Genomic DNA, 23,802 nt, shown 5'->3' on the forward strand with positions numbered 1-23,802 from the left:
TGAAAGCCTTCAGAAAGTCCAAATAAACCACATCCACTGGCTCCCCCTCTTCAACTCTACTAGTTACATTCTCGAAAAATTCCAGTAGATTTGTCAAGCATAATTTCCGTTTCGTAAGTCCATGCTGACACTGTCCGATTCTGCCACTGTTTTCCAAGTGCTCAGCTATTAAATCTTTTATAATGGACTCTAGAATTTTCCCCACTACCGACGTCAGGCTGACTGGTCTATAGTTCCCTGTTTTCCCTCTACCTCTCTTTTTAAACAGTGCGGTTACATTAGCTACCCTCCAAACTGTAGGAACTGTTCCAGAGTCTATAGAATCTCGGAAGATGACCACCAATGCATCCACTATTTCTAGGGCCACTTCCTTAATTACTCTGGGATGTAAATTACCAGGTCCTGGGGATTTATCGGCCTTCAATCCCATCAATTTCTCCAATACCATTTCCCCACTAGTACTGATTTCTTTCAGTTCCTTTCTCTCACTAAACCATGTGTTCCCCAACATTTCTGGTATGTTATTTGTCTCCTCCTTTGTGAAGACAGAACCAAAGTATGTATTTAGTTGGTCAGCCATTTCTTTGTTCTCCATAATAAATTCCCCTGTTTCTGACTGTAAGGGACCTACATTTTTCTTCACCAATCTTTTTCTCTTCACACCCCTATAGAAACTTTTACAGTCAGTTTTTATGTTCCCTGTAAGCTTAATCTTGTACTCTATGTTCCCCTTCTTTATCAATCCCCTGGTCCTCCTTTGCTGAATTCTAAAGTGCTCCCAATCCTCAGGTCTATTGTTTTTTCTGGCCAATTTGTATGCCTCTTCCTTGGATTTAATACTATCTCTAATTTCCCTTGTAAGCCATGGTTTCGCCACCTTTCCTATAGGAATAAACAATTGTTGCAGTTCACCCATGCGCTCTTTGAACGTTTGCCATTGCCTATCCACCATCATCCCTTTAAATAACGTTTCCCAATCCATCATAGCCAACTCGCGTCTCATACCATTGTAGTTTCCTTTATTAAGATTCAGGACCCTAGTCTCAGAATCAATTACGTCACTCTCCATCTTGATGAAGAATTCTATCATATTATGGTTGTTCATCCCCAAGGGGCCTCGCACAACTAGATTGCCAATTATTCCTTTCTTATTACACAATATCCAGTCTAGGATGGCCTGTTCTCTAGTTGGTTCCTCAACGTATTGGTCCAGAAAACCATCCCGTATACACTCCAGGAATTCCTCCTCTATGGTATTTGATTTTCCCAATCTATATGCAGATTAAAGTCACCCATAATTACAGATGTTCCTTTATTGCATGCGTCTCTGATTTTGTGTTTAATGCCATTCCCAACACCACCACTACAGCTTGGGGGTCTATATAAAACCCCCACCAACATTTTTTGCCCCTTAGTGTTTCTCAGCTCTACCTATACAGATTTCACATCATCGAAGCTAATATCTTTCCACACTATTGCATTAATTTCCTCTTTAACCAGCAATGCAGCTCCACTGCCTTTTCCTTTTTGTCTGTCCTTCCTAAATACTGAATACCCCTGGATGTTCAGTTCCCATCCCTGGTCACCCTGCAGCCATGTCTCCGTAATCCTGACAATATCATACCTGTTTACATCTATTTGCGCAGTTAATTCATCCACTTTATTGCAGATACTCCTCGCGTTAAGGCACAAACCCTTAAGGCTTGTCTTTTTAACATGTCCTGTTCCTGCTATTTTTCACTGAGGCCCTATTTGATTCTTGCCCTTGATTTCTCTGCCTATCACTTTTCTCATTCTCCTTTCTGCCTTTTGCTCTTGTCCTTGATTCCCCCTCCCCTGACTCCTTGCAACCCCCTGCCATTTTAGTTTAAACCGTCCCTAACCACTCGAGCAAATATTCCCCCACGGTCATCAGTTCCGGTCCTGCCCAGGTGTAACCCGTCCAGTTTGTACTGGTCCCACCTCCCCAAGAACCGGTCCCAATGTCCCAGGAATCTGAAACCCTCCCCCTCACACCATCTTTTCAGCCATGTATTCATCCGATATATCCTGCTATTTCTACTCTGACTAGCACATGGCACTGGTAGTAATCCTGAGATCGCTGCCTTTGAGGTCCTACTTTTCAATTTACTTCCTAACTCCCTATATTCTGCTTTTAGGACCTCATCCCTTTTTTTACCTATGTTGTTTGTACCAATGTGTACCATGACCACTGGCTGTTCACCCTCCCCCTTCAGAATGTCCTGTAGCCGCTCTGAGACATCCTTGATCCTAGCACCAGGGAGGCAATGTACCATCCTGGAGTTTCGTTTGCGGCCACAGAAACACTTGTCTATTCCCCTTACAATTGAACCCCCTATAATGATTGCATTCCCACACTTTTTACTCCTCCCCTGTGCAGCAGAGCCAACCGTGGTGCAATGAATTTGGCTGTTGCTGCTTTCCCCTGAGAGGCCATTCCCCCTGACGGTATCCAAAGCGGTATATCTGTTTTGCAGGGGAATAGCCACAGGAGAATCCTGCACTGTCTGTCTAGTCCTCTTGCTCTGCCTGGTGGCCACCCATTCCCTTCCTGCCTGTGGACTCTTAGCCCACGGTGTGACCACCTCTCTATTTGTGCTATCCACGATACTCTCTGCCTCGTGGATGCTCCAGTGTCCCCAGCCGCTGCTCCAGCTCCAAAACCCGGGCTTCCCGGAGCTGTAGCTGGAGACACTTCCCGCACACATGCTGGCCTCTGGCACTGGAAATGTTCCCGGCTTCGCACATAGAGCAGGAGGAACACACCACGACTTTGAGCTCTCCTGCCATGATTTACCCCTTTAAATTAAATTAAGCCTGTTGGAAGATACTTAATATCAAATAATATCAATTACTCTAGGGCCCTTCTTCCCTGTTCCTTGTTACAGAATATAGCCCTTACAAACGATGAACCACAAAATAAGACCTTAAAAACTATAAGCGATAAATGTAGTAAATACTTGCCCTTTTACTTTTTACTTTTCAGTAAGCTGCCCCATCTAAGTCCTCATCTGAGTCCTCTGCAGCAGTAATCTTGTGTAGCCTAAACCTCCACAGAGTTGGCACCTGCATGACGCCTCCCCCTGTCCCAACTGCAGCCCATTAATGCTTGACAACTCTCTCTGTGTGCAGATCCAGACTCTCTTCAACACTCTAATGCACGCACAGTCGGCATTTGAGCTAGTGGTTATGACTGAGATTGAGTGATGATGTTTCTTCATCATCACTCTCCTACTCCTCTTGGACTTCACGCTGCTACTCCACCTCCTGGCCAGGTGGCCGTTCTTGGGTATCTAAAAAGGAGAAAAGCAGTAGGATTGCAGTGAAGGGAAAAGGAAGAAGTGCATGCTATGGGATAAAAGGGAAGTGAAATGTGGGAAGGTGGATTTGACAGAAACATCCCATCATCTTCAATGTTTTCTGCCCTGCCACTGGCCTCAGTGATGGGCGCTCCAGTGATGGCCAGCACTATCTCCTTTCAGGGACTGAAGGCTCACAGCCGTGCTTGGTGTTGCTGTCTGTGGTTATATGCCACCTTGTCCTGCAAGAGAGAGGGATGTGTATTAGTGAGTTTTTTATTCTTTCATGAGATTGGAGCATCTCTGTCAAGGCCAGCATTTGTTCCCATCCCTAATTGCCCTTGAGAAAGTGATGATGAGCTGCCACCCTGAATTACTGCAGTCCTCTATGAATGGGAAAAGTGCCTTGCTATCCACCCTATCTATGCCCTTCATAATCTTATACATCTCTATCCGGTCCCCTCTCAACCTTTACTGCTCCAAGGAAAACAACCCCAGCCGATCCAATCTTTCCTCGTAACTCAGACCCTCTAGCCCAGGCATCATTCTGGTAAATCTCCTCTGCACCCTCTCCAGTGCAGTCATATTCTTCCTATAATGTGGTGACCAGAACTGCACGCAGTGCTCCAGTTGTGGTCTAACCAGCATTTTATACAGTTCCAGCATAACCTCCCTGCTCTTGTATTCTATGCCTTGATTAATAAAGACAAGCATCCCATATGCCTTCTTAACCAACTTATCTACCTGCTCTGCTACCCTCCAGGGTCTGTAGATATGCACACTGAGGTCCTTCTGATCTTCAGTACTTTCCAGGGTCCTACCCTTCATAGTGTAATCCCTTGCCTTGTTAGCCCTCCCCAAATGAATTACCTCACACCTCAGGGTTGAATTCCATTTGCCACTGCTCTGCCCAACTGACGAGTCCATTAATATCCTCCTACAGTTTATGGCTATCCTCTTCACTATTTCGCGTAATCTGCGAACTTCTTGATCATACGCCTTACATTTAAGTCCAAATCATTTTATGTACACCACAAACAGCAAGGACTCCAGCGCCAAGCCCTGCAGAACCCCACCGGAAACAGACGTCCAGTCAAAGAAACATCCCTCTACCATCACCCTATGCTTCCTGCCTCTCAGCCAACTTTGGATCCAGTGTGCCATTTTGCCTTGGATCCCATGGGCTCTTACTTTCTTGATCAGTCTGCCATGAGGGACCTTATCAATAGCCTTGCTAAAGTCCATGTAGACCACATCAAATGCATTACCCTCATCAACACCCCTGGTTACCTCCAAAAAATTCAGTCAAATTTGTCAAACACAACCTTCCCTTAACAAAGCCATGCTGACTATCCCTGATTAATCCGTGTCTCTCCAAGTGCAGATATATTCTGTTCCTCAGAATTCTTTCTAGTAACTTCCCCCACCACCAAGGTTAGACTGACTGGCCTGTAATTTCCTGGTCTATCCTTTTCCCCCCTTTTTTAATAATGGGACAATGTTAGCAGTCCTCTGGCACCTCATGTGTGGCCAGAGAAGATTTGAAAATTACTGCCAGGGCCTCTGATCTCTCTTCCCTTGCCTCCCTCAACAGCCCGGGATACATCTCGTCGGGGCCTGCGGATTTATCCACTTCTAAGGGCGCTAAACCCGCTAATACCTCCTCTCTCTATCTATGTTAATTTCCTCTAATATTTCACAGTCCTCCACCCTGATATCTATACCTGTGTCGTCCTTTTCCATTGTGAAGACTGACACAAAGTATTCATTGAGGACTGTATCTATATCTTCTGGGTCCATGCATGGATTATCTCTATGGTCCCTAATTGGCCCTACTCTTTCCCTAGATATTGTCTTGCTCTTTGTGTATTTAAAAAACTGCTTTGGTTTTCCTTTATTCTACCCACTAATGTTTTCTCATGCACTCCCTTAGCTTTCCTAATTTCCTTTTTAAACTCCTGCCTGCACTTTTTATACACCTCTAGGGACTCTGCCGTATTGAGCCCTTGGTATCTGCCATAACCTTCTCTTTTTTGCTTAATCTTAACCCTTATGTCCCTTGACATCCAGTGTTCTGTGGACTTGGTCCCCTTCTTTGTCTTTGCGGGAACATATTTGCCCTGTACTCTCACTATTACCTCCTTGAATGCCTCCCACTGCCCTGACACAGTTTTATCTGCAAGTAGCTACTCCCAGTCCACTTGGGCCAAATCGTATCTCATCTTAGTAAAATTAGCCTTTCCCCAGTTTAGAACTTTTATTCCTGGCCCAACCTTATCCTTTTCCATAACTATCCTAAATCTAACTGAGTCATGGTCACTATCTCCAAAATGCTCCCCTACTGATACGCCTTCCACCTGCCTGAGCTCATTTCCGAATATTAGGTCCAAAACTGTCCCCTCGCTTGTTGGACTTTCTACGTACTGGCTAAAAAGGTTCTCCTGGATGCAACTTAAGAATTTTGCTCCCTCCCTGCCTTGCACACTAAAACTGTCCCAGTTAATATTTGGGTAGTTAAAATGCCCTACTATTGCTGCCTTATTATTCTTACACTTCTCTGAAATTTGATTACATACTTGGCCCTCTAACTCTCCCTGACTGTTTGGGGGCCTATAGTACACACCCAACAGTGTGTTTTCCCCTTATTTGTTTTTTACTTCTACCCATATGGCATCATTTAATGATCCAGTGCTATAATTGATTCCTTGATCAATATTGCGACCCCACCTCCTCTTCTAGCCCCCTCTGTATCTTATCTGAACGCCCTATAACCAGGACTGTTGAGCTGCCAATCCTGACCTTTTGGCCAAGTCTCGGTCATAGCTATGATATCATACAACCACGTGCCTATCTATGCCCTCAGCTCATCTATCTTATTCCTCAGGCTCCTTGCATTAAAATATATTCCATTTAGCCTTGCTAAACTACTTCTTTATTATCTAGCCTATGTTTTCTCTGCCCTCCAGACTCACTTACAAGTGTTTTAACTTCTAATTCCATCTCAGCTTTTCTCCGCTCTGAACTGCTTTTCAGGATCCCAACCACTCCCCGCCGCCAGCTTAGTTTAAATCTGCCTCAACAGTATTTGCAAACCTCCCTGTGAGGATGTTGGTCCCGTTCCTGTTAAGATGTAACCCGTCTGACTTGTACAGGCCCTATCTCCCCCAGAAATGGTCCCAATGCCCCAGGAATCTAAAGCCCTCCCTCCTGCACCATCTCTCCAGCCACGCATTCATCTGCTCTATCCTTCTGTTCCTATACTCACTGCTGCATGGCACCCGGAATAATCCGGAGATTACTACCTTTGCAGTCCTGTATTTCAATTTCCTACCTAACTCCCTAAAGTCTGCTTGCAGGACCTCATTTCTCTTTCTTCCTATGTCATTGGTCCCAACATGGACCACGACCTCTAGCTGTTCACCCTCCCCCTTCAGAATGCCGTGCAGCCGTTCTGTGACACCTTTGATCCTGGCACCTGGTAGGCAACATACCATCGTGGAGTCACGTCTACGGCCGCAGAAGAACCTGTCTGCTCCCCTCACTAACAAATCCCCTCCCACTATTGCCCTTCCACACTTCTTCCTCCCCCCCCTCCCCCAAGCAGCTGGACCACCACAGTGCCATGGCCTTGGCTCTGGTTGGCCTCCACAGAGGAACTGTCACTCTCTCTGTTTTCCAAGGCCGAAAAATGGTTTGCGAACGTGATGCACTGGGGGATTCCCTCACTACCTGTCTGGTCCCCTTCTTCTGTCTGGCAGTCACGCATTCTCTCTCTGTTTGCACTTACTTAAGCTGCAGGGTGACCACGTCCTGAAATGTGCTATCCACAAACCTTGTAAATGCACCGTAGTGCCCCCAGCTGCCGCTCAAGCTCCAAAACCCAGAGTTGGAGGCACCTCCTGCAGACGTGGTCATCCAGATCGCCAGGAGCGTCTAGTATTTCCCACATAGCGCAGGATGTGCAAATCACAGGACTGAGCTCCCCAGGGATATCTCAACTAAATAGAATATGGACCCTTGCTTTTATTTTACACTTTTATACTCCCATTGCCTTCTCAGTGTTTGGATGGTGTTCTGTTCCCTGTGGGTTCAGGATTTCTCTCCTCCTGTCTGCCTCCAGCATTAAGATCTCAATTACTGTGTCACCATTTTCACTCTTCTTTCACAAACTCACTTCCACAAAAAGTTCCAAACGATTTCCTGCAATCAGAATGCGGATCCTGTTTAAGAGATGCAGGCTGACTTCAGATGGTTCAGGCTAACATTGTGAAGCTAGCTTTTCAGAAACCTGGGCCCCCTATTGAGCCTCCCGGCAGCGTATCTAGCATTGGGTTGCATGTTGCTGTCATTTACGTTAGCAGACAGTGTGAAGTTCCTGTGCTACCTTCATTGCAGTGAATGAATGCAGATTAATCATACTTTACAATCTCTGCACCCATTTTTGGACCGTAGCCAATTTTTCCCCCTTAATATATTGTTATGAATTGTATTTGGTTTTTGTGAGGTTAGTTGGAAAAAGGTAATCTATGTTTTGATTTTGTCATGTGCTTAATAGAAATGAACTCAAGCTGGACTGTGACCATGAAGTTGCACAGTGCTCCCGGATCTCCCATTATATTTTAAGTCTGGCAGAAACCCCAGAGAATGCATAAGTGGCTGAAAATGGTAGAAGTTATGTCAGGAGACCAAGGGAAGCTTTACAAAATTCAGGTTGCTGTGTGATTCAGGTATTTGGTCGCTTTATATGAGGATCAGGCAGGGAATACCTTACTACATTAGTCAAAAATCTCTTAGGCAGGATGGATGTCCTTTATGGATTGTATTGCTCAATTATGGCATGTGGAGGATATTGTTGCAAAATAGGGTATAGAGTTTAGTTGTATTCCAATTGGTTATTTTTCTTTCAAGAATAAGACTGCATACTTATATATTTCTGGGATATGATTTGTGCACTTATGGATGAATTGCTGTGAAATACACCTGATCAAGGTTGTAAATCAGAGTTATAAAGATGACTGATAACCTGGAGTTTTGTGTGATACCCTTGGGGCTATGGAAATATTTCAGTTTTATCTTCCTTGAAGGTTAACTGTGATGGTTGGTTTACATGATGAGTGAATTGTGCATGGTTTGTTTAGGGGATAGTTTGATTGGCTAAATAACTTTTCCCCATTCCTTATTTTGTCCCTTTGACCACTTCAGAGGAAGATAGTCAGGTACATTTTCAGGATGGGCTAAGAGAAATAATGTGTTATTGAGGTTGCTGTAATTATCAGAAGGTTGTGTGGTCAATTTTTCTCCTCCTCCTCCCTTGCCTTTGCCCACCTTGCTCTGCAGATGAAGTGGCACCACCAGTGTGAAATCACGCATGAATAATTCAGTCTATGAATCATGATTTCTATTCATCCAACAATGCCAAATACCAGTTGATCAGTAACTTGAAAAATGAATATTGTATGCTGATACTAATAAAGTTGCAAACATGTGCCCCACAATTGCTGTGCCTTTAGCCAAGCTGTCCCAGTACAGCTTTACAACACTGGCATCTACCTGACCATGTGGAAAATTTCACAGTACGTCATTTCCACAGCAGAAAGCAGGACAAATCCAATCTGACCAATTACACAGTCGCACCAGTTTGCTTACGATCGTCAGCAAAGTGATGGAAGGTAGCTGTAGCAGTGCTATCAAGAGGCACTTACTCATCAATGATCTTCCTGCCATCATAATGCCCGAAGTGGGGATGTTCGTTGATGTTTGAACAGTGTTCGGTTTCATTCACAACCTTCATAACAGAAAAAGTCCGTGCCTGCTTTCAGCAAGATCTGGACATTTATGCTTCAGCTTATGTGGCAAGTAGCATTGCATTGCACAAGTGCCAAACAATGGCCATCTCCATCAAGATGAGAGCCTCATCACCTCCCCATGGCATTCAACTGCATTACCATTTCCAAATCCCCCACCATCAACATCCTGGAGAGGGGGAGGTCATCTTTGACCAGAAACTTAATTTGATGTGCCATGTAAGTTCAGTGGCTGCGAGAGCAGGTCTGAGGCTGGATATTCTGCAGTGAGCGACTGGATTCCCTGACTCCCAAATCTCTTTCATCATCTACAAGGGACAAGTCAGGAAAGTGATGGAATACTCTCCACTTGCCTGGAGGAGTCCAGCCCCAAGAACTCCCCAACACTCAAGAAGCTCAATGCCATTCTAGACAAAGCCGCCAGCTTGATTGGCACCCCATCTTAAAACATCACTCCTTTCACCATTCGCACACCATGGCTGCAGTGTGTACAGTCAAAAAGATGGTACCATAACTTGTCAAAGCTTCTTCGACAGCACCGTCTAAACTCACAACCTCTACCACTTAGGACAAAGGCAGCAGGTGCATGGGAGCACCACCGCATGGAAGATTTCACCAAGCCATGCACCACTCTGACTTGAAAATATGTTGCCATCCCTTTAACATCATCAGGTCAAAACCCTGGAACTCCCTTCCTAACAGCACTGTGGGAGTTCCTTCATCACGTGGATTGCAGTGTTTCCAGAAGGTGGCTTGCCATCGCCTAATCAAGGGCATTTAGGGATTGGGAATAAATGCTGGCCTTGCCAGCCATGTCCACATTCCATAAACGAATAAAAGGAGATCCATTAATACTGTACTACAAAAATTAGGCTAAAGGCAACATCAGCTATCGAACTAAGCTCAATTTTGCCAAAAGATTGTTCAGATTTGTGAAATTGAAAATAAAATAAATGCTAAAATAAATAGGATGTGCTTTGATACATGATAAACATAGCTTGAACTACTCATTTGAAACTTCTGTGATTCTAAGTTTGATTAGCTGTACTTTGAATTATTTTGACACGTTCTGTTACCTGATTCCTTGATGAAATTATATTGATATGCGGTTCACACAGTATATTAAGTTCTGATCAGTATTTCAATCTTCATCTTCTGTTACAGATGGACTGCTTTCAGCTGAATTTTTAAGAGTTTTACCGTATTAGACAAAAAGCTGTTTCTGCTTTGTAAGCTCAGTAGTTAATTTATTGGCACTTGTTTCTTTGTCAAAGTGATGGTAAATAAGGCTGGTGAGCTGCGAGCGCAGATGGCCATGTGGAAATATGATATTGTAGCAATAACAGAGGCCTAGCTCAAAGAAGGGCAGGACTGGATACTAAATATTCCTGGATCTGAGGTGTTCAGGTAGGGTAGGCAAGGATTGAAAGAATAAGGGGTGGCAGTTTTGATTAAACAGAACCTTACAGTGCTGGAGAGAGAGAAAGAGAGGATGTCCCAGTTGGGTTCAGGAATAGAATCTATTTGGCTAGGGCTAAGAAATAATAGAGGTGCCATTACATTGCTCAGTGTATTGTGTAGACCACCAACTAGTGGAAAGATGTAGAGAAATAAATTTGCAAGGCAATTACAGAGAAGTGCAAGAGTTATAGAGTAGTTATAATGGGGGACTTTAATTATCTTAAAATAGACTAGGATAGAAATAGTGTAAAGGGCAGGGAGGGGCAAAAATTCCTAGAGTACATTCAGGAGAATTTTCTCCATCAGTATGTTTAGAGTCCAATGTGAAAGGAGACATTGTTGCTGGACCTAGTCCTTAGGAATGAGGTGGGGCAAATCGATCAAGTGTCAGTAGGGAAACATTTAGGGAACAGTGATCATTGTATCATAAGGTTTAGAATGACTTTGGACAAGGAGCAATCCAGGGAAGAATAGTTATTTGGGCGATGGCACACTTCATTGGCATGAGAACAGATCTGTCCTAGAGAAATTAGAATCAAAGATTGGCAGGCAAAACTGTAACTGAACAATGGACTGCATTTAAAGAAGAGAGAGATTGAGTACAGTCAAGGTACATTGCCATGAGGGGGAAAGGTAGGACAAACAAATCCAGAGTTCCCTGAATGGCAAAAGAGATAGAGAGTAAGATCAAGCAAAAAAAAGCACATATGTTGTCGTCAGGTGGATAATATAATTGAGAATCTGGCTCAATATACAAGGTTGAGAGGGGGATTTAAAAAACAAGAGAAGCAAAGAGAGAGCATGAGAAGAGACTGGCGGTTAATATAAAAGGGAATCCTTTTAAAAGGAAGTCTTCTATAAGCATATAAATAGTAAGAGAGTGGGGGGAAAAAAAGGAGTGGAGCCACTATGGACCTAAAAGGGAATTTATGCATGGAGGCAGGGGGCACAGAACTTAGCACCTGTCTTTACCAAAGCAGAAGGTGCTGCCCAAGTCTTGGGAAATGAAGAGACAGTTGAGACACTTAGGTTTAAAATTGATAAGGAGGAGAGATTTGATAGGCTCTCTTAAAGTTGTTAATTCACCAGGACCAGATGAGATGCATCCAAGGATATGGAGGAAGTAAGGGTGGAAATTGCAGAGGCACTGGCCATAATTTTCCAATCCTCCTTAGACGCAGGGATGCTGCCAGAGAACTGGAGAATTGCAAATGTTACATTCTTGTTCAAGAAAGGGTGTAAGGATAAGCCCAGCCACTACAGCCCAATCAGTTTAACCTCGGTGGTGGGGAAGCTTTTAGAAATGATAATTCGGGACAAAATTAACTTGAGTATTGTTGAAAAAAAGACATATGCTGTCAAAGCTTTTTGTCTTGCTCTCATCAGGACAGATTCACAAGAATTCTTGTGACGCTGTCCTGATGAGTACAAGATGAAAAGTTTCAACAGTGTGTCTCTATTTTTAGCAAAGCAAAATTAACAGTCACTTGGAGAAATGTAGGTTAATTAAGGAAATCCAGCACAGATTTGTTAAGGAAAAATCATTTTTAACTAACTTGATTGAGTTTTTGATGCGGTAACAGAGTGGGTAGATGAGGGCAATGCAGTTGATGTGGTGTACATGAACTTCCAGAAGGCATTTGATAAAGTGCCACACGACAGACTTGTGAACAAACTTAGAGCTCATGTAATAAAACCGTCAGTAACGATATGGATATGGCTGAGTGAGTGGAAACAGAGTAGTGGTAAGGGGTTGTTTTCCTGATTGGAGAAAGGTTTGTAGTGGGATTTCCCAGAGGCCTGTGTCAGGACCCCTGTTGCTTTTGATATATATCAGTGACCTAGACGGTATGTAGGGCACAATTTTAAAATCTGCAGATTTGGAAGTATTGTGAACTGTGAGGAAACGACATATGCAGGTTTCTGGAATGGGTGGATAGGTGGCAGATGAAATTTAATGCAGAGAAGTGTGAAATGATTAATTTTAGTAGGAAGAATAGGGAGAGGCAAAGTAAACTAAAGGGTACAATTCTAAAGGGGGTGCAGGAGCAAAGGGACTTGGTGGTATATGTGCACAAGTCATTGAAGGTGGCGGGGCATGTTAAGAGAGCGGTTAATAAAGTGTAAGAGATCCTGGGCTTTATAAATAGAGGCATAGAATACAAAAGCAAAGAAGTTATGATAAACCTGTATAAAACACCAGTTTGGCCTCAACTGGAGTTTTGTGTCCTGTTCAGGGCACCACATTTAGGAAGGAGATGAAATCATTAGGGTGCAGAAAAGATTCATAAGAATGGTTCCAGGGATGAGGAACTTCAATTGCATAGATAGCATGGAGAGCCTGGGGCTGTTCTCCTTAGAGAAGAGTGGATGAGGGGAAATTAATAGAAGTATTCAAAATCATGAGGGGTCTGGACAGAGTAGTTAGGGTGAAACTGTTCCCATTAGTGGAAGGGTTGAGAACCAGAGGGCACTGATTTAAGGCAATTGGCAAAAGAAGCAACAGCAATGTGAGGAAAATCTTTTCTGTGCAGTGAGTATTTAGGATCTGGAATAGACTGCCTGAGAGTGTGGTGGAGGCAATTGTGGCTTTCTAAAGAGGAAAGATTTGCAGGGCTATGGGCAAGGTGGGGGAGTGCCGTTTGGTGAATTGCTCCTGCAGAGAGATGTTATAGACACGACAGGCCAAATGGTTTCCTTTTGTGCTGTAACCATACAATGATTCTATGATTTTAAGTTGATTGTTTTATACCTGGTCAACAATTTAAAAGTCAACCCATTTGTCAGTGAAGCAATCTGTGATTTATTCTATTTATGATTCATTTTTAATTGTCAAAGATGTTTTTAAACTGGAATTAAGGCTTGTTGGAGTTAGTATTTGCAACATTTTTAAAAGCACAATAATATCTGCTTTGTATTGATACTAGCAAAGATACACAAAACATTTGCAGTCAGATTAGTATTTTCATGGCAGTGGTGCTTCTTTAAATATAGGATTCGTAGTTATTCTTTCACCAAAGACTTTAATAGAATCAAAACTCTCAGTCTAGAAAACACTACACAAAGCTGCCCATGTGCAAGAATAGGCTTAGGAATTTAAGTGCAAATTTTGTCGAATTCTGGCCTCATAACTTGTTAATAGTCATTGAATATGCAAGTCTAATTAGAAAATGTTTCTCTTGAGTTAAAAAGGCAGGTTTACATCTGGTGAGCCCCTCTGACTCTGGTAAAAGCCATATAAAGCTGTGCTTATTTGAAAACATTGGCTTTACTATAAATAACAGTTGGCAACCATTTCCATAAAACACACTCATATCTCAAAAGTTTAATTGAATGCAATAAATGGAATTGGGCTTAAAAAATGTGCTCGAGTCCTCCACGCGCCCCACTTTTCTCTGCATCACTATAGCAGAGATCACCAAAATATTTGCGAAGTAACCTTTATTGCAACCTTTATATTTGTAACCAAAGTACTATCCTTCAACATTTCTCACTGTTCTTTCATCAACGACTTTAACAGAATCAAAACTTCTGACCCTGGAAAAAGCTACATAAAGCTAAGCATGTGTAAAATCATTGAGTTTAAAATGACGCCAAAAAGTAAACATTCCCCTTAGATGCTTACATATCTCAAAAGTTTAAGTTTTAAAATTCCAGGTAGCAACCGTTTCACTGGAACAACATTTTTCACTTTTGTTAGTTTAACACATAATTGTGAAATAATTCTATAACTTTTGCACTCAGCTGGCCATTCAGTGTCCTCCTTGTAAGATTCTTAACCGCCTAAGAGAATTTGTTCGTTCATTCATTCATGAATAAAAAAGCAGAGTATTACTTAAATGGAGAATAGCTGCAGAATTCTGAGGTGCAGATGGAACTAGGTGTTCTAGTGTATAAGTCACAAAAAAGTTAGTATGCAGGTACATCAAGTAATTAAGAAGGCTAATGGAATGCTTTCCTTTATTTCGAGAGAAATTGAACATAAAGGTAACGATGTTATGCTTCAGTTATACAAGGCATTGGTGAAACAACATCTCGAATGTTGTGTGCAGTATTGGTCTTCTTATTTAAGGAAGGATGTAAATGCATTGGAGGCTATTCAAAGGAGGCTTACTAGATTGATACCTGGAGTGAGTGGATTGTGTTATGAGGAAATGTTGGAAAGATTGGCTTTGTTTCCACTGGAGTTTACAAGAGTGAGGGGTGACTTGATTTGAAATATATAAGATAAAAGCAAAACACTGATCCTGATGTATAAGATCCTGAACAGTATTGACAAGGTGGACGTGGAAAGGATGTTTCCTCTTTTGGTGAGTCCAGAACTTGGGGGCACTGTTTTAAAATTAGGAGTTGCCCTTTTACGACAGAGATGAGGAGAAATTTTTTCTCAGAGGGTTGTGTGACTTTGGAGCTCTCTGCCTCAGAAGGCGTTGGAGGCGGGGTCATTGAATATTTTAAAGGTGGAGGTAGATAGATTTTTGCTAGGCAAGGGAATCAAAGGTTATTGGGGGTAGATGGGAATATAGAATTCGAAACACAAACAGATCAGCCATGATCTTACTGAATGGTTGAGCAGGCTCGAGGGGCCAAATGGCCTACTTCTCCTATTTTGTTAGTTCATTGCTCTGCCCAAAGGCAGGACCTTGGCTCATTGTCTTCTGGTGCTTCATCCTGAGCCGTTTTCTTGGCAGTTACTTGTCAGTGATGGCTTGCCTTTGCCTCCCACCCTCAGGACCTGCCTTCCTGGCCTTGTCCCTACGTCTACCTCAGCCAAAATGGGAATCGAACCTGCACTGTTAGCATTATTCTGAACCACACGCTAGCCATCTAGCCAACTGTGTTAACCAGCCAGAAAAGGCCATCATCCCCTTGTAGTTTACACTTGTTAAAGACAAAACGTATTTGCAACTATTCAGCACTCTCTTGCACCAAGCTCCACTGACTAAAAAAAACCACCAACCTGTGCAGTCCTTAAACGGACCTGCATCAAAACAGCCCTGACGTACAAAAACTGCGTATTATTATTATTATAGGCTGTCAACATGTTCCGTATTGAATCCTAACTTAGATCTTGTCTGTCTTGCTTATGTTTGCTTTTATTTATATGGCAATGACCACATAACCACTATTATAATATTTTAGAACAAAGAAAAGTACAGCACAGGAACAGGCCCTTCGGCCCGCCAAGCCTGCGCCGATCATATTGCCCATCAACTAAAACATTTTGCACTTCCGGGGTCCGTATCCCTCTATTCCCATCCTATTCATGTATTTGTCAAGCTGCCTCTTAAACACCACTATCGTACCTGCTTCCACCACCTCCTCTGGCAGCGAATTCTAGACACTCACTACCCTCTGCGTAAAAAACTTGCCCTGCACATCTCCTCTATAGTTTTCTCCTCTCACCTTAAATCTATGTCCCCTAGTAATTGACTCTTCCACCCTGGGAAAAAGCTTCTGACTATCTACTCTGTCCATGCCACTCATAATTTTGTAAACTTCTATCAAGTCGCCCCTCAATCTCCGTCGCTCTAGTGAGAACAATCCGAGTTTCTCCAACCTCTCCTCATAGCTAATAACCTCCAGACCAGGCAGCATCCTGGTAAACCTCCTCTGCACCCTCTCCAATGCCTCCATGTCTTTCTGGTAATGTGATGACCAGAATTGCACGCAATATTCCAAGTATGGCCTAACCAAGGTTCTATACAGCTGCAGCATGACTTCCCAGCTTTTATACTCAATACCCCTGCCAATGAAGGCAAGCATGCCATATGCCTTCCTGACTACCTTATCCACCTGTGTTGCTACTTTCAGTGACCTGTGGACCTATACACCCAGATCCCTCTGCCCGTCGATGCACTTAAGGGTTCTGCCATTTACTGTATAATTCCTGCCTGTACTAGACCTTCCAAAATGCATTACCTCGCATTTGTCTGGATTAAACTCCATCTGCCATTTCTCCGCCCAAGTCTCCAACCGATCTATATCCCGTTGTATCCTTTGACAATCCTCTTCACTATCTGCAACTCCTCCAACCTTAGTGTCGTCTGCAAACTTACTAATTAGCCCAGTTACATTTTCCTCCAAATCATTCATGTATACTACAAACAGCAAAGGTCCCAGCACTGATCCCTGCGGAACTCCACTAGTCACAGCTCTCCATTCAGAAAAGCACCCTTCCACTGCTACCCTCTCTCTTCTATGACCAAGCAAATTCTGTATCCATCTTGCCAGCTTACTTCTGATCCCGTGCGACTTTACCTTCTGTACCAGTCTGCCATGAGGGACCTTGTCAAAGGCCTTACTGAAATCCATGTATATAACATCCACTGCCCTTTCATCGTCGATCATCTTTGTCACTTCCTCGAAAAACTCGATCAAGTTAGTGAGACACGACCTCCCCTTCACAAAACCATGCTGCCTCTCACTAATACGCCCATTTGCTTCCAAATTGTAGTAAATCCTGTCACGAAGATAATTCTCCAATAATTTCCCTACCAATGATGTAAGGCTCACCAGCCTGTAATTTCCTGGATTATCCCTGCTACCCTTCTTAAACAATGGAACAACATTGGCCATTCTCCAGTCCTCTGGGACCTCACCCGTAGCCAGTGAGGATACAAAGATTTCTGTCAAGGCCCCAGCAATCTCCTCCCTTGCCTCCCTCAGTACTCTGGGGTAGATCCCATCTGGCCTTGGGGACTTATCCACCTTAATATTCTTCAAGACGCCTAACACCTCTTTTTTGATCTCAACATGATCCAGGCTATCTACACACTCTTCCCTAGACAAATCGACTGCTAAGTCCTTCTCTTTGGTGAATACTGATGAGAAGTATTCATTTAGTATCTCTTCTATTTCCTCTGGCTCCACACACAGATTCCCACCTCTGTCCCTGAGTGGGCCTACCCTTTCCCTGGCTACCCTCTTGCTTTTTACATATGTATAAAAGGCCTTGGGATTTTCCTTAATCCTGGTTGCCAGTGACTTTTCATGACCCCTTTTAGCCCTCCTGACTCCTTGCTTAAGTTTCTTCCTACTTTCTTTATATTCTCCATGGGCCTCATCTGTTCCCAGCCTTCTAGCCCTTACAAATGCATCCCTTTTCTTTTTGACTAATCTCACAATATCCTTCGTTATCCAAGGTTTCTGAAACTTGCCATGCTTATCCTTCATCCTAGCAGGAACATGCCGGTCCTGAATTCTTAACTGATGTTTGAAAGCCCCCCACATGTCATTTGTTGATTTGCCCTCAAACATCTGACTCCAGTCTAGATTCCTCAGTTCCTGCCTAATATTGTTATAATTAGCCTTCCCCCAATTAAGCACCTTAACCCGAGGACTCCTGTTATCCTTATCCACCAGTACCTTGAAACTTACTGAATTATGGTCACTTTTCCCGAAATGCTCCCCTACTGAAACTTCGACCACCTGGCCGGGTTCATTCCCTAATACCAGGTCCAGTATTGCCCCTTCCCTAGTTGGACTATCTACATATTGTCTCAGGAAGCCCTCCTGGATGCACCTTACAAATTCTGCACCATCCAAACCCCTAGCACTAAGTGATTCCCAGGCAATATAGGAAAAGTTAAAATCACCCACCACAACAACCCTATTGCTTTTACATCTTTCCAAAATCTGCCTACATAACTGTTCCTCAATCTCCCGCCAGCAATTGGGAGGCCTATAGTAAACCCCCAACATTGTGACTGCACCCTTCCTATTCCGGAGCTCTACCCATATTGCCTCGCTGCATGAGCCCACCGAGGTGTCCTCCTGTCGTACAGCTGTGATATTCCCCTTAACCAGCAGTGCAACTCCCCCACCTCTTCTACATCCCTCTCTATCCTGCCTGAAACATCTAAATCCTGGAACGTTTATCTGCCAATCCTGTCCATCCTTCAACCAAGTCAGTTTAGACAGATGAATTCCAATTCTAAACTTTAGTTTAATGAAATATCAAGTCTTTGGACAGTGAAACTCTTAGTCACCAAAGACTAATATGATTGGAGTTTTAACCTCAGCAATTTTAAGGTTACAAAAGAAAATTATGGCAGCTGCTGAAAATCTGAAATAAGTACAGAAAATGCTGGAAGTACTAAACAGGTACTCAGCACTGAATGGACTGAGGAATAGTTCATGTTTCAAATCAATGACCATTCGTTACAACTGGAAAGGATATAAATGATTTAAAGTAAGTACAGAGACAGAGAAATGGGGGACCAGGTAGGGAACTAGAAGAAATGTCTGTTATAGAGTGGACGGCAGGAGAAATTACATGATAAAAAGGATGATGGCGCAAGGCAAAAGGAGATGGTATCGGGACAAATAAATAAACAAAAGATGGGTCTAGAGAAGGTGTAAATTGGCATAGCAGAATCATCGCCAACAGCTGTTGCCCAAAAAAATGGGAGCAGTGGTCATGATGTGAAATTGTTGCACTTAATGTTCAGTCCGGAAAGCTGTAAAGTGCCTAATCAAAAGATATGTTGCAGTTCTTCAAACTTCTGTTAAGCTCCATTGGATCAGTGTAGGAGGCTGAGGATAAAGAGGCCAGAGTGCAAGTGGGGCGGAGAATTAACATAAGAAATAGGACCAAGAGTAGACCTTACAGCCCCACAAGCCTGCTGTGCCATTCAATATGGGCATGGCTGATCTGCCTCAACCCCGGTTGCTCAACCCCCCCGCCCCCTGCCATTCCCTTGATCCTCTGATTAAAATGACAAGCGACTGGAATCTCGGTGTCATGCTTGCAGACTAAATGGATGTATTCCACAAAGCGGTCATCCAGTCTGTATTTGGCCTACAAGAGACCACAGCACAAACAGCTAATACAGTATAATGAATTGAAAGAAGTACAAGTAAATCACTGTTTCACCTGGGAGGTGTTTTGGGGCCCTGGAGAGAAGGAAGGGAGGAGATAAAAAGGCAGTGTTGCATCTCCTGTGCTTGCATGGGAACGTGCCATCAGTTGGGAAACGGGGTGCCGGGAGTGATTAAGGAATGGACCAGGGAACAGCCCTTTTGGAATGCCAAACGGGATGGGGAGAAGATATAGATTAAAAACAGAAAGTGCTGTAAAAACTCAGCAGGTCTGATAGCATCTGTGGAGAGAGAGGCAGAGTTATAGTTTCAAGTCCAATGTGAGTCTTCTTCGGAACTGGGAGAAGATGATGTGTTTGAGGATAGCATCACACTAAAGGTGGTAAAATGGCAGAGGGTGATTGGGTGGAAGGTGAGGAATAGGGGGATTCTATTGTTGCTCTGGGATGGAGAGAAAGGGATGAAAGCAGAAATAGGGGAAATGGACCAGATCTCCCAAACCACTTCCTGTAAAAACTCTGTTAGTTTCTCTGTTTTTGTTGCATCTGTTCTGACAATGCCTCTTCCCTATCAATGCTTATGCTGAATCTTCCATTTTCCTCAACTGAGGATTGCCCTCCACCCTGGTTGGCAGTGCCCTTCACCACGTTTATTCCATTTACTGTTCTTCCAGATTCAGCATTGAGTTCAACAACTTCATTTCGTGACTTCTGCCTCGCACTTTTTTGGCAGGCAGCTGTTGGTGGTGATTCTGCCAGTCCAACTTACACCTCTTCTAGACCCATCTTTTCTTTCTTTACTTGCCTCATTACTATCTCCTTTTGCCTTGAACAATTGTCTCTTTTATCATTTAATCTCTCCTGCCGTCCACCCTTTGACAAACCTTATCTCTTGTTCCCTATCCCCCTCCCCCTTTTTCTGCCTCTAATTTACATAAAATCTTGCTTAAAAGTTGCATCTCTGACTTCTCAAGTTTGGACAAAAGATCATTGACTTGAGACTTTAAATGTTTCTTTTTCCAGAGTTGGTGCCTGACCTGCTGACATTTCCAACATTTTCTGTTTTTATTTCTGTTTTAAGTTATACTTATGCGGAATACAAATGCACAAACTATATATTATGTATGTAGTACTAATCAGAAAACTAGCGCTGATGCATTTAAGAAGTTAGGAAGTACAGGAGGGAGAAAGGAGCAGAACAATCTGTTGACAGTGAGGTGGAAAGAGGCTTGTGTGGAGCATAAATATCGGCATAGAGCTTTTAGGCCAAATGGCCTGTTTCTGTGCTGTAAATACTGCATAATACTATGTAAGTTGGTTTCTCTATACACTTTTAAGTGAAAGTAACGTTTAACTCCTTTATGAACATTGAAGTATTTAGTCAGTTCATCAGCATGGCTTAAGTTTCATTTGTTAGGAAACCATATATATGGCCATATTTTTCTTAGTTGATTAACAATATTTTCTGGTTTAGGACATTTTAGGATTGCTAATCTCATTGCAGTGGCATATTGTCATCAGATTGTGGATCAGAAACTGTTGTGTTGCTGTACTCCTTCATTTCATGGAATAATTTGACTTTATATTCCCAAAAGAAAATTACATTAAACCAGGGTTTTCCTGTTGCATGCGAACACTATTTGCTAAGTTTAGAAGAAATAATTTAAACACTTAACCACAGAAATAACACATTTGTTTGTGAATTGAGAATCTGCCAATACTGGTCTGGTTATTTGATTTCAGCATTGTCACCAGGTATAAACTGCCAAAGCTGCTGTTTGTTAACATTCAAAAATGTAGATTGACTATCAAGATAAATTGAAAGCATTTTTGAATGAATTATAGCAGACGAGGCATTCCAAAAAGAGTTAATTGGTTACATTTGCTAAATAAACATCCTGTACCCAAGAAGTAGGAATTCGAGTACTCATTATTTTAGCAATCTCAGCATCATAGAACCTTATAGCACGGAAGAAGGCCATTTGGACCATTGTGCCTTTGAAAGTGCTGTGCAACTTAGTTCCACACCCCAGCTTTTTCCCCATAACTTTTCAAGTACATGTCCGATTGCCGTTTAAAAGTTCCAATGGAAACTGATTCCGCCACCTTTTCAGGTAGCTAGTTAATGTGAAGACGTTCTTCTAATTTCCCCTGTCAAAGAATAAATCAGCGACTGCAGGTTACTTCAGGAAAAAGTACAATTTATTTAGCGCTGAACAGTACAATGGCCATTGGGAGCAGATCACAATGAATCTGCTCAACGATACAGTGTTCAACAAGCAATATTTATACAATACAATTACGTGACTCCCGCATATTCACACAGTGATCTTATTAACTTGCCCTTCTTTATTCTCTCATTATTAGGCTAGCTAATTGAGTTTGTTTACCCATATAGTTTTCTTGATCGTCACTTATCTCTTCTAGCAATGTACTATTCATTCCATGAGATAACATCTGATCCTTTTTATCTGAGTTATAATCTTTTAACAGTCAGGTAGTTACGCATCAACGGTTATCAGTGCATGCTGTTATATCTCACAATAGGTCAGGTAATCAGTAAGTTAACTAGACAATTACATCAGTTGCAAGACAGACAGTTTTTCAAAGACAGTTTACAAGGCATGTTGCATCAAATTAGAACACAATCTACAGCCTACGAGACATAGAATACAAAGAACAGGGAAGTTAAAAAAACAAGCTGGCCACCATACTTATGTAATTAATCGTGCACAAAGTTCATTTTATTCTGGCTATGCTCCAAGAATACTTTCCTGGTTTTCATACACAGCTTACAATTTCATTTTAACATTTATCTGCACGCACATGAGGTACAAATTAAACATAGTCAGGATTGTTAGCATTTCATGTCTTCCTCCTCCTTGTCCGTGGTGGGTTTCAGTAGGCTACGGGGCAACTGGCTATTTTCTTAGCTTACTTCCTCTTACCTCTCTATTTCCTATCCTGTAATATTTTCTTTCTCACCCTCTAGTACTTTAGTCAATTATTTTAAATTCATGACCTCTGGTTACCAACCCATATAGCAGAGGAAATAGTGCAATTAGGGAGAAACTATCAAAGCCCCACATAATTTTGAATACCCCTATTAGGTCTCCCCTTAACCTTCTCTGCTGTAAAGAGAATAATCCCAGCTTCTGCCATGACTCAGCGGCTAGTACTTTGAATCACAAGGTTTTGGGTACTGGGACCAGTGCAGGGACCGGTGTCCTGGTGAACCGAATAACTAGGGCTGTAGAGAGGGCTTTAAACTAAATAGAGGGGGGGGGGGGGGGGGGGGGGGGGGGGGGAGTGTTCTGGAAAGGGGATACGTAGGCTTACAAAGCAAAAGGACATGGCAGCCTTGCAGGGCAGCTACTTAGGTAATGATAGGGAAAAATGGTAAAAAGGCAAAACTAATGGCTCGTTACTTAAATGCACGTAGTATTCGGAACAAAATAAATGATTTAACGGCACAAATAGAAGTTAATGGGTATGATCTTAAAGCCACTATTGAGACGTGGTTACAAGGAGATCAAAGCTGGGAACTAAATATTCAGGGGTATGTGACTTCTCGAAAGGAGAGACAGGAAGGAAAGGGTAGTGAGGTAGCTTTGATAGTACGAGATGGAATAAATACGATAGCAAAAAAAGGATCTTGAATCAGAAGATGTAGAATCCATATGGGCGAGGGTAAGAAATATCATGGGGAAGAAGACACTGGTGGGAGTAGTCTATAGGCCCTCTAATGGTAGCTATACTGTAGGGAGAATAAATCAGGAGATAATGAGGGCATGTAAAGGAGGCAGTACATTAATCATGGGTGTCTTTAATCTTCATGTAGATTGGGAAAATCAGATTGGCAGAGGTAGACATGAGCAAGAATTCATAGTTTGGAATCGGGACAGTTTCTTCGAACAATATGTTGTGAATCCAACCAGGAATCAGGCTATTTTGGATCTGGTGATGTGTAATGAATCAGGTTTAATAAACGATCTCAGGGTAAAGGATCCCCTGGGAAACAGTGACCACACTATGGTAGAACTTAGCATTCAGTTTGAGAGTGAGAAACTTGGGTTGGAAACAACTGTGCTAAACTTAAATAAGGGTAATGACAGTGGAATGAGGGCAGAGTTGGCTGGAATGGACTGGGAAAGCAGTTTAGCAGAAAAGACAGTTGATGAACAATGGCAAACATTTAAGTAAATAGTTCATGACTCTCAACAAAGATATATCCCAGTGAGGAAGAAGGATCCAAGGAAGGGGATAAACCAACCATGGTTAGCCAAGGAAGTTAAGGACAGTATCAATTTGGAATAAAAAACATACAATGTGGCAAAGATTAGTGGTAAGGCAAAGGATTGGGAAGTTTTAAAAACCAACAAAAGATGACCAAAA

At 42.6% G+C, this 23,802-nt stretch overlaps 1 protein-coding gene across 3 annotated transcripts in view; it reads left to right on the plus strand.

Annotated features, from left to right (window-relative positions):
- Positions 1 to 23,802, plus strand: part of LOC144681968 (pleckstrin homology domain-containing family G member 4B-like) — a 338,637-nt gene that overhangs the window by 194,370 nt on the left and 120,465 nt on the right. The window lies entirely within an intron of this gene.

This window comes from Cetorhinus maximus, chromosome 6 (genome assembly GCF_964194155.1).
Source record: "Cetorhinus maximus chromosome 6, sCetMax3.hap1.1, whole genome shotgun sequence".
NCBI classification, from domain to species: domain Eukaryota; kingdom Metazoa; phylum Chordata; class Chondrichthyes; order Lamniformes; family Cetorhinidae; genus Cetorhinus; species Cetorhinus maximus.